Genomic DNA, 10,914 nt, shown 5'->3' with positions numbered 1-10,914 from the left:
AACAGACACCATTGGTAGTTTTGACCGGGAAAAAAAAAATCATTTATTTTTTTCGAACACCTCATGTCTCTTTCAGCGTAAGAATAAACATGACACGACCAAAATAAAATATACCAACACAGGCAAATATTTAAGGAGCACTCAAGAGATACACTTCAGCTCATTTAATCCCACCTATTTTTACTAACGCAAACCCTTCAATTCTAGCGCCCACAGAATAGTGTGCTATAATGCTATAAAAATATGGAGCCTTTACCTGACAGCGTTTGAATATAACTGAATTCCCATTGCTCACGAAAAACTGAGAAACTAAGAACAAACATTTCAAGCACAAGCTTGACTTGACTTCAACAGTTCTATTTTTTCTTTCGTGACAGCTCAGACATCAAAATAATGCTTTCCTTCTATAAAATAAAAACAGCATGACAAAAGGTGCTGAAATAAACTATATACGGAAGTGCGTGAGTGACAGTGTGTGCATGTCTTTTTGCAACGCATGTGTACACCCCGCCATACAAATTACACAATTCGTTGGGTATGTGGTATACACTTAAAAACAATTGCCTTGGAGCAAGTGAACACAACACGTCTCACACTGTATACATGCTGTAGAAGGGCTGGGCGATATGACCTCAAATCAATATCGCGAGAAATCGAGCAATTTTACCTCAATAACGATAAATGCACAATAAATTCCCACGTGGACTAAAATCAAAATAAATGCAGGAATTGGATATTGACTGTTTTTTTTATTGACCAACTGGTACACTTTACTTTCAATGAAAAATAAAAGTACAAAAATCATTTGTATGAACATTCCAAATAGCTTGCAGGGTTCGCGGTTAACTTTAAAAACTGCTTGCCCATAGGGCAAGTGCCACTAAAATTTGCCTTGCCCGAGTGGCCAAATTACTTGCCCGACTTGGGCAAGTGACAATTTTTTTTCTCTAAGAATAAAATGTTTATGGTTGTAAAATGTGCGCCACAAATGTAAATAAACATATAATCTGATAAGCATAAATTAATCTTGTTTTCATCATCAACCATGAAACCCTACTCACAAGAGCAAATGTATCATCCTGTGCAGTTATTGAAAATGTTAATTGTAGTTTTAATAATTAACAAATCTGCATGTTAAATTGGGAAAATGATATTACAGCAATCCAGATGATCAATTTTAAGTCCAGGAGAGCGTATTAATTGAGGAATCACATGAGTAAATTATGAGTGTGGCAAATTTGTGTATTCCTTTAAGACCAGTGCCTGTGGTGCTGCCTCCATAAGTTTCATAGCATAAACAGAACACAGTCACTGACACTATGTCAGGTCACATCATGGAGCTAATGAATTAACAGCCAATAATCAAATATTACTCCCTTCCTTACTCACAACTGAATTGTCTACTTAAAAATATTCGAGCTATTTTAGTCATGTCAGAGGAATCCGAAATGTTCGGATTTGAACGAACTCGTCGCCACTCGTAAACATGCGCAGAAGGTAAGAAAACTTCCGGCTGTCAATTTTCGGCCAAAATATCGTAGGTTTTTGTTGTGTTTTTCAAACTTCAAATGAGGATGCTACGACAGCGAGTTCCAATACTGCGGGATTTATTGACGTCCACTTTAACTCGACATTCACTGAACTAACTGATCCCCGTAGCGCCCGCCCATTACCCCCGATAAGGCCAATGGACCATACCAAAACATAAGGGGTTGTCTGGGTTAAACCATCACCATACAGTGCACACAAACAGATCACACCACCGTTTTCGTCAAAATTAAAGATATTTGGCTGCTTTAAAAAATGCTTGCCCGGTCGGGCAAGTTGCCCATAATTTTACCTTGCCCGTGGCCAAATTTCACTTGCCCCGGGCAATCGGGAAGCGGTTAACCGCGAACCCTGAGCTTGCTTTGCATGACTTGAACAATGTCACAAAGAAAAAGGGTACCTCTTGCGAAATCTTTTTCTGCAAATAGATTGCGCCAAGATGCTCTCATGATGTAAATAATGGCAAATAAAAAAACGCGAAATAAAATGAAAGAAAATGTCAATGCAAGCCAAATAAACAAGTGGGTATTATCGGGGAAAATGTGCCGTCTCGAGTACTCTGCTGCGCAGTCGCCACTTGTCATCTATGGAATGCACAGTTAGGCTCAATCAGGGATCCATGTTGCGACCCGACCACAAGTCGGATGTAGATGCAAAATGCTTGACATGTCTAAGCTCCCGGCCCGATGTAGTCCATATCGGGAAATACGGCTTTCATGAAGCGTTTAAATCCTGTGCGCGCCACGTAACTAGAGGAGCTTTATCTTTAGCTATGTGCTAAGCTATCGCGTCCACCTCTGAGACGTTCTCTCGTATGGTGTCGCCTCCGTTCATGGGCTGTTGTCACTTGTCGAACCTTGCTTCTCACTTTGAACTTTCAGCACAGCATGGTTGTGTTGTGGGTGGTGAGAAAGCTTCTGGATTTGAATCGCCAGCAACGAGAGCGACAGACGGGTGGAGTCACATGACTAGAGGCGCTGTAGCGGTCTTAAAGGGGCATGAACATTGCCGCAGACAAAAGGCTTTTCTTTTTTTATTCATCGAATTTTCCGACATGGGCAAAATGATTTCGGTCATTGTAATAAATTTCGGTAACGGTAAATTTTCGGTTTATCGCCCAGCCCTATGCTGTAGCATGGCTTTCTTTGCCGTGGGTGTCAAATATTTTACTTTGTTTTCAGAGTGCTTACAGACCTCTTGGTTTTGCCTCAAAATAATTGTCTGCAAAGCAGTCTGTGCCATCCGCATCATTGATGTGCAGGAGTAGCTTGTTGGTAATAAATAGCTGCAAGAAGTCCGCTGTTTGCCGCAGCATCCAGTGGTCCAGCGCTCGCAGTGAAAGTCTTGTCTGGCAGCCCGAACCATCCCCAAACATTTCGAGATGCACGCCCACTAAATTCCAGAAATATAAACATGGACAAACTTGACATTCTTCCAGATTCTGTCTCTTTGCATTGTTTTGAAGTTACTCCTGCAACTTTTCCACTTCTTCGATCCTCCCCATTGTCTGAAAAAGAAGTGTATATTTTGATTTGAAATAATGACCTCAACATACCAATACATTTGTTTATCATCTGAACTGGATTATTTTGAAACAACATTTGGGATGGACATCTGGGATTTGTTGTTGTGTATATTCAGAGTAATCCTTTTCTTGTATATAGCTAAAGCAATAGTCGCTGGCCTTGAAAATGGGTACAAGACTTGACCAAATTAAGATGCCATAAGGTCTAATTTGCCCCTTCTCTACCACAACCGATTTAGAGGCCATTAGTAACAGATTTGAGAAGACCACTTTTAAAGATATGAAGCCAGAGCTCGGCACCGGACCCATTTTTATTATTTATTATAATTTTAATGTATTATTGAGCAAATGACACAATATGTCAGTAGTGATTACCACAGAAGTCATGTCAAAATAGTGCAAATTCTGAGGTCGACTTCAAATCAGACAGGCGGAGACGAGCGCCAGAGAAGAGATGAGAATCAGAAGAGATGTTGAAGAAGCTAATAACAAAAAAAACAAAAAAACACATCAAATCTCCATGTAGTAGCAACGGGGATGGCTCATGGGGTCAGGAGAAGTGAGCGGGAGATGGGGAGTATGAGGTGCCGTTGGGGACAAAAGTCAGGAATCGCTTCACACTTCTGAAATGCACTCTTACACACCAGTGAAATTGTTGTTGCTCATGCATACTTATGAAACGCTATCATACATACGAGTGAAACGCTCTCATACACACTAGTGAAATAGTTGTTGCTCATACACTCGTCAAATGCGCTCATACACATAGGTGAAACATTCTCATACACACCAGTGAAAGGCGCTCAGGCACAATTGTGAAATTATTGTTATTCATAAATACAACTGAAACATGCTCATGCCCATACACGAGTGAAATGCTTTCATACAAACACCCACACTGTTGAAAATGCTGTCATGAACACAAGATCGCTTACAAATACTAAAATGTAAAAATTAATCATTTATTTAGCAGGGATGCATGGTGGGCGACTTGTTAGCACGATGGTCTCACAATGCAGAGGTCGCGGGATTGATTCCGGCTTTCCTGTTTGGAGTTTGCATGTTTCCCACACGCCTGCGTGGGTTCTCCGGTTTCCTCCCACATTCCAAACACATGCATGGCAGGTTGTTTGGACACCCTAAATTGGTGTGAGTGTGAGCGCGGATGGTTGTTTGTCTTTGTGTGACCTGCGATTGGCTGGCAACCAGTTTAGGGTGTACCCCACCTACTGCCCCAAGATAGCTGGGATAGGCTCCAGCACCCCCCGCAACCCTTGTGAGGAGAAGCCGTACAGATAATGGATGGTGGGATGGCATTCATAATGGACGGCCGCCACGGTGGGCGACTTGTGAGCACGATGGTCTCACAATGCAGAGGTTGTGGGATCGATTCCGGCTCCGGCCTTCCTGTGTAGAGTTTGCATGTTCTCCCAAGCCTGCGTAGTTTTCTCTGAGTTCGCCAGTTTCCTCGCACATTGCAAAAACATGCATCCATTTACTCTGATGCCAATGTTTTCTGTACCTTATGGCAGATTTTTCTCTTTGCCGAAGACTATTAGCACTTGTAGAGCGAGGACCTGTGCCACAGTCGTCAACTGCACCCTAAAATCTGATCATTTTGTATTTTAGACATTACACACTACACAGTTAAAGATGGTCCAAAAAAGAAAAATGGATTAATGTATTTCAACTTACATAATACTCTTTAAAGAGCTGACCAGCTCATTCCCAGAGGTACGTATTGGGGCGTATTGGTCGTCTTTACAGAAGACTCCAGGAGGTAACTCAGGTTTGACCTTCAGCCACAACAGAGTGTTGGGTGTGAGTGCTTCCAAGTCGTTGAGGTCGGAAGATGTCCTTGTGATAGGCCTGCTGTTTATAACTGCTTCAGCCTCACCAAGCAAGGTATATTGACTTTCTTCACCCGAAATTTGTTCTTTTACAGTGACATTCAGGATTTTTCTCACAGACCAAATAAGTCGCTCACAGCTTCCTCCGTGGTGGGAACCTGCTGGGGGATTGCTATGCCACTGAATACCTTTTTGCAGCAAGTGTTTCTCGATTTACTTAGTGTTCCATTCTTTGATTGATTTCTTCATTTCACTGTCAGCTGATCTAAAGTTGGTTCCGTTATCAGAATACATCTCTCTCACTTGTCCTCTTCTGACAAGAAATCTTCGGATTGCGTTGAGACAAGCATCTGTGTCACGTGAAGATGCAATTTCCAGATGTACGGCTCGTACAGCGAGACATGTAAAAATCACGCCGTATCTCTTTACTTGTCCTCTAACCCTACTTACTTAGAATGGACCAAAATAATCAACGCCAATTCTCTTGAAAGGCGGATCGTCAGGTAGCACTCTTCTGATGACTCTAGCAGCTCGAGGTATCCAAAACTGTTGATGCAGATTAGCCATCATGTGGTTCCTTCCAGCGTGAGCTGTAATCTCATGAATGTATCTCAGGACTAGCTTTGTGTTATGTGAATCCTTGGCAAGATGGCTTGCTGTTTTGCTGTTTCAGGCATGGCTGCGTGGCTCAACTGTCCACCAACCCTCATGACACCATCTTGAAGTACTATATTGAACTTGTAAAGTGGGCTACTTTTCTTCACCCTTTTTTGTTTTTCAAATATGGCTAAATCTTTTTTGAAACTTCGCCTTTGACAGTATTTCACAAGTTCTCTTTCTGCTTTATCCAAGTCGTCGCAGGTCAAATACTTTCCTTTGACAGTTCTCTTGAATAAATTCATCTTGCCTTCTTCACCTAATGTGATTAACTCCTTTCTATTTTCCTTTACTCTGTCAGTAAGTCTTTCAGCTTTAGAAACCAGGCTACGGCCTGCTTCAATGCTGTCCAAGACGAATAATGGTTCATCCACTGGCCCAGAGAATCTTTGGGCTACAGTGACTGAATTACATGCACTTGAGTCACTCATTTGACCTCCAGGTCATTAATTGGTAATTTGAAGTGGTTTTTGTGTTTAACTAAATTCCTGGACACTGCCTGATTTTTTTCAGAGCTGTACAACCACTAGAAAGGGTGGTTCCCACAATGTGAGTTTTGCTCAGGTGGCCCAACAATGTCACAAAAACAAGTAGGGGTGTGTGTGTGTGTTTGTATAAGCTACATGTTGGGGACCAACATCGGACAGCACACCCACTGTAGGGGACCAAAATTTTTGTGGGGACCAAAAATCTGGGCCCCACAAAAAAGAGCATTGAATTCAGTGATAAGAAGCTCAGGGGGAGGTCCTGTCAAAGTTTCAGGGCTTCCCAGGAAGGTCACAAAAACAAGACGAGTGTGCTAGAAATGTGTGTGCGGAAAAATTACTCAGGATCGCTGTCTAGTGGTCGGTCCCGGTACTGCACTTACGCACACTTCACACACTCGGCTGGTCTGCGCATGTGCAGGACAGTCTGCTTTATGTCAGGCAGCCACCCTCCCCTCCCCCACAGCCCAACCCGAAAAATTGAGATGTTAGTTAAGTATTTATTCCTATTATTGAGTGAGATTACATATTTTTACTTGGCAGCTGGCACAACAGCTAAGCTTGGAGCACAGTTATTGCAAAATAAAATAAATAAACAGTAACAACAATAACGATTGTTAATATTGTTATACTTTATAGCGTAACCTATTTATACTAATTTTCTGTATGCAATTTCAAGTGCAACTAATATAGTTGTGCATATAGATAGCCACCAAACTCCATACATTAGATAAAAATAAGAGCCACGATGTTAACCAATTAACAGTTCAAGAAAAAAGCAGACATCCAAGAACTTGCTTTGTTACTTTTGCGTGGCCAGAACTACAAACCCCAAAGCAGAGCAAACCCAAAACATCAGAGAAAGTACAATACTTTTGTCAAGGAGTGGTGCTGCTGCTTTGCGATCGCTGCCACCATAGTGAACGCGCTACCACATTCGTGCACACGCACACATGCCACACACCTGTTTTCCACGTCCTGTCAGTCCACTCCGTCGGTCCACATTTATTTCGTTGGTCAGCCATCACGGTTGGGTGCGCACTAGATCGCTGTTAAACCATCTTCTACGCCACAGTCCTCGTGTTCAACAAACATTTCTCCCGAACTCGCCTACCATGCACAACTCTCCACTTTCAAACCGAGCGCCGCTGTTACTTCCGGGTTTTTAGCGCCAAGCACTTGACGCTAGCGTGTGACGTCATGGCGAAATACTAGGTTTTAAAATAAAAATTTTCTTTTTTTTGTACAGTCTAAGTGCATGGGGTTATGATAGATCGAATGAGTATACCTTTATGTACTCACTAACATTTATGTTGATCATAAAATGTTGTTTTGATGAAGAAAACTGTTATTTTTTAGAATCAATTGGCTTAGGGCACTTGGGCAAACTACGGCCCGGGGGCCACTTGTGGCCCGTTAAACGTTTCAATCCAGCCCCCCAAACTTGAAAAAAATTAAATGAATAAGCCTTGTTAATGGTTTATTTTCTAAATACTGTGGTTTTTCAAAGACATATATATTGTTGTAATGCTTTTGTTCACTTTCGTTTAAAATTAAATGTATTTTAGGACTCATTGTGCCCCCCCCCCCTCCCAATCAAAAAGTTTGCCCATCCCTGGCATAGTGGATGGGCCGAGGAGTTTAAAAGGCACACATCATGCATTTTTCAGTCAGTTTTAGCCAGGGCTTGGTATGGGGAAGACCAGCTGGTTTACATGTAATCATTAAATTTTCCCAAGTTTTATTTAAGTTAATTGGACAAAACAAAAAAACGCAATATTCTTCTGCCAGAGAGTATGTAATATTCTTCTGCCATTTTATTGTAGAGGGCCATTTTGAGCCCCTAACAATATTATTCAACCAAGAGATCATGAGTCGTCGCCCACTTACTTTCTGAAGTCAGCTGGGATGTCACGGCTGTGACCCTCGTGAGGATAAAGTGGTTCAGATGGAAAAGTAGGACTAAGGGCTTTTTCTCAGGTTTCCATGCGCAAATCCATGTATATTAGGTTAATTGGAGACTCTAAATTCTCTACTCATCAAATGACATTCGTGACCCTGATGGATAGATAAAATAGATTATTAATCTGCCATGGGAAGTCCAAGGTGTCTGGTAGAAAGAAATGCATTCATACACTCATTACACAGTCAACCAAGCAAAGACACAAAGCCTAGGGCAGGGGCGGGCAAACTTTTTGATTGGAGGACCACAATGGGTTCTAAAATATGACAGAGGGGCCGGACCAGGAGCAGATGGATGGAGTGTTTTGGAAACCTCACCTCATCTGAGAAAAAAAATACATTTAATTTTATATGAAAGTGAATAAAAGCATTCCAACAATAATATTTGTCTTTGAAAACCACAGTGTTTAGAAAATAAAACATTAACAAGGTTTATTCATTAAATTTTTTTCAAGTTCGGCGGCCCGGATTAAAACTTTTAACGGGCCGCATGTGGCCCCCGGGCCGTAGTTTGCCCTCGCCTGGCCTAGGGCATAAACACATACATGTAATATCCAATCCGCTTATTCTCACAAGGATAGCGTGCTGGAGCCTACCCAGCTGTCAACGGGCAGTAGGCGGGGCACACCCTGAAGTGGTTGCCAGCCAATCGCAGGGCACGCAAAGACGAACAACCATCTGCGCTCAAACTCACTCACAAATGCAACCTCCACACAGGAAAGCTGGGTCCCGGGATCGAACCCTGCACCTTGGGACTGCGAGCCGGATGTCCTAACCAGTCTTAACTCATTAAATACCAGCCATTTTCACTGGAGCAACCCACTCAATCCCAGAGTTTTCCTGGGTTTTGACTAATATTGCAAGGCCCACAGAATATTGTATTCTAATGCTATATAGACATGGAGCACACCCGAAGAAAGATGAGACTCTCTTCTTTCAACAGAAAAAAAATGTTTGTTCCTATCTTTTTCCATTCTTGAACAATCGGCATTTGAAAATAGCTAAATTTCATGAAAACTCCAATCCCTGGGGAAAAAACTGAGAAAATGAGCTTTTTGTAAACTGATGCATTTTGACCATAATTTGAACTTTGACACTATTATTTATGGCTTTTATGACACCTCTAACATCTAAATAATGCATGCCTTCTATAAAATAACAAAAAAAAGCACAAAAAATATGTTTTTGATAAAATAAATTTATTTGCACATAACACTAAACGACTGAACTGTTGAACTATGTACAAAAATGAAATACATCAGTGTCATACATACTTTTTTTTTGTGTGATATAAAATAAAACAGTTGCCTTGATGCAAGGGCACACAACATAGTTCACACCACATTCTTGTTTCACTCCGTTTGCCTTTGCGCAAACAGACCCGACACTTTCGTTGTGGTCTGGCTTTGCTGGTCCGTGGAAAATAGGCGAGCTTGTGTTTGTCCACTGGGGTTTGTGTGAAAATAATTGTCTGGGAAGTGATTGCTGGCATCCGCGATGTGCTGCAGAAGCTCATCCGTGAGAAACAGCTGCAGGAAATCAGCTGGCTCCTCAGACTCCAAATGGGCAGCGGCATTCAGTGGTCCAGGGGTTGCTGTAAAGTCGATTTTCCTCGGTTGCCATCCAGTGTGACGCCATCCGGAACCACTGCTTCCTGATGCACAACCTGTAAATTACAGAAATATAAACAATTGGAAATATATATTTATTGCTGCATTTTATTGCTGGCGTGTGAAGTTTCATATTATAATTTACCTTTCTTTACACCAACAAGACGAGGAGGAACTTTCTTGCCGCGGGATGCACAATCTGTGAATTTTAGAAAGTATGCATGATTACCACACCATTCAGTATTGTTGTTTCCTCGTCGGGGAGGAGATACGCTCGCGTCTAACTGCACATTTATGCGACATTTTCTGCCATTTTCTGCCCGCAAGATGCATGATATGTACAATAAAAGCATGAGGGGTAAAACCACATGTTCAATGGTAACTTGCGAGCGCTTACCTCCTCGTTCGGGGGGATCTGGTGAGGACTCTCAGCTGCTTTGGCTATTGTCCGAAGGCAGGCGATGCAGGCCGCAAGGCACGCGCACCCTCTTTAGACGCCTGTTTGTTGTGACGACGACGAAGCGTCATCCTCTCAACCAAAGCGTCTCCATCGCCTTGATGCTTTTAGGAAGCTTTTTTTTACAAAAACGCATTCCTCGATCGTCATTTGCTTGGAGGATTTCATTGCTAACGCTACTAATGCGACTGCTGCTAGTGCTGCCGATGCTGCTGCTACCCACGCTGCTCTCCACACTTATAAGTCTACCCCAGGATCCCGCCCCCCATTTGTACCTCTGGCGCAGATTCAAGGCGGATCTTTTGCACCTCTGCCCCCTGCTGGGTGATTTTTACATGATTCACAATGCGGACAAGGCTGATTCTCAGTCAGAGGTTGCATCAGACCCTTATGTACACTATGACGTAAAAAAGACAGGAAACGTACTTATACGTCTTTGGTAGAGGGCGCCATTGCATTAAAAGACGTCTTTGTACGTCTAAGGGAGTAAATGAGTTGAACAAAGTACAGGGTCCTTCACCTGACTACAGATGATCTTCTGGGGACTTTATTTGGTTTTAATCACTTTTGGGGTCTGTATCTATGCACACTCCCTGGTTTTGCTACCTTCCCGGGTACCACATACACACTGCTTAGTTTCTCTGCCTTCGTGGGTACCACATACATATTGCTTGGTTTCTCTGCCTTCCTGGGTACGACATACACACTGCCTGGTTTTGCTACCTTCCTGGGTACCAGTCACACAAACGTCAGACGACTCAGCACATACCGACTGTCTCAGCACTACACACTTTCACTCCAAGGCAGTGCTGTGAACCAA

Source organism: Idiotropiscis lumnitzeri, unplaced genomic scaffold (genome assembly GCF_059441095.1).
Source record: "Idiotropiscis lumnitzeri isolate Australia: NSW breed Sydney's pygmy pipehorse unplaced genomic scaffold, RoL_Ilum_1.0 HiC_scaffold_31, whole genome shotgun sequence".
NCBI classification, from domain to species: domain Eukaryota; kingdom Metazoa; phylum Chordata; class Actinopteri; order Syngnathiformes; family Syngnathidae; genus Idiotropiscis; species Idiotropiscis lumnitzeri.
The sequence above is the reverse complement of the archived record's forward strand: the minus strand, read 5'-3'. Positions refer to the sequence as shown.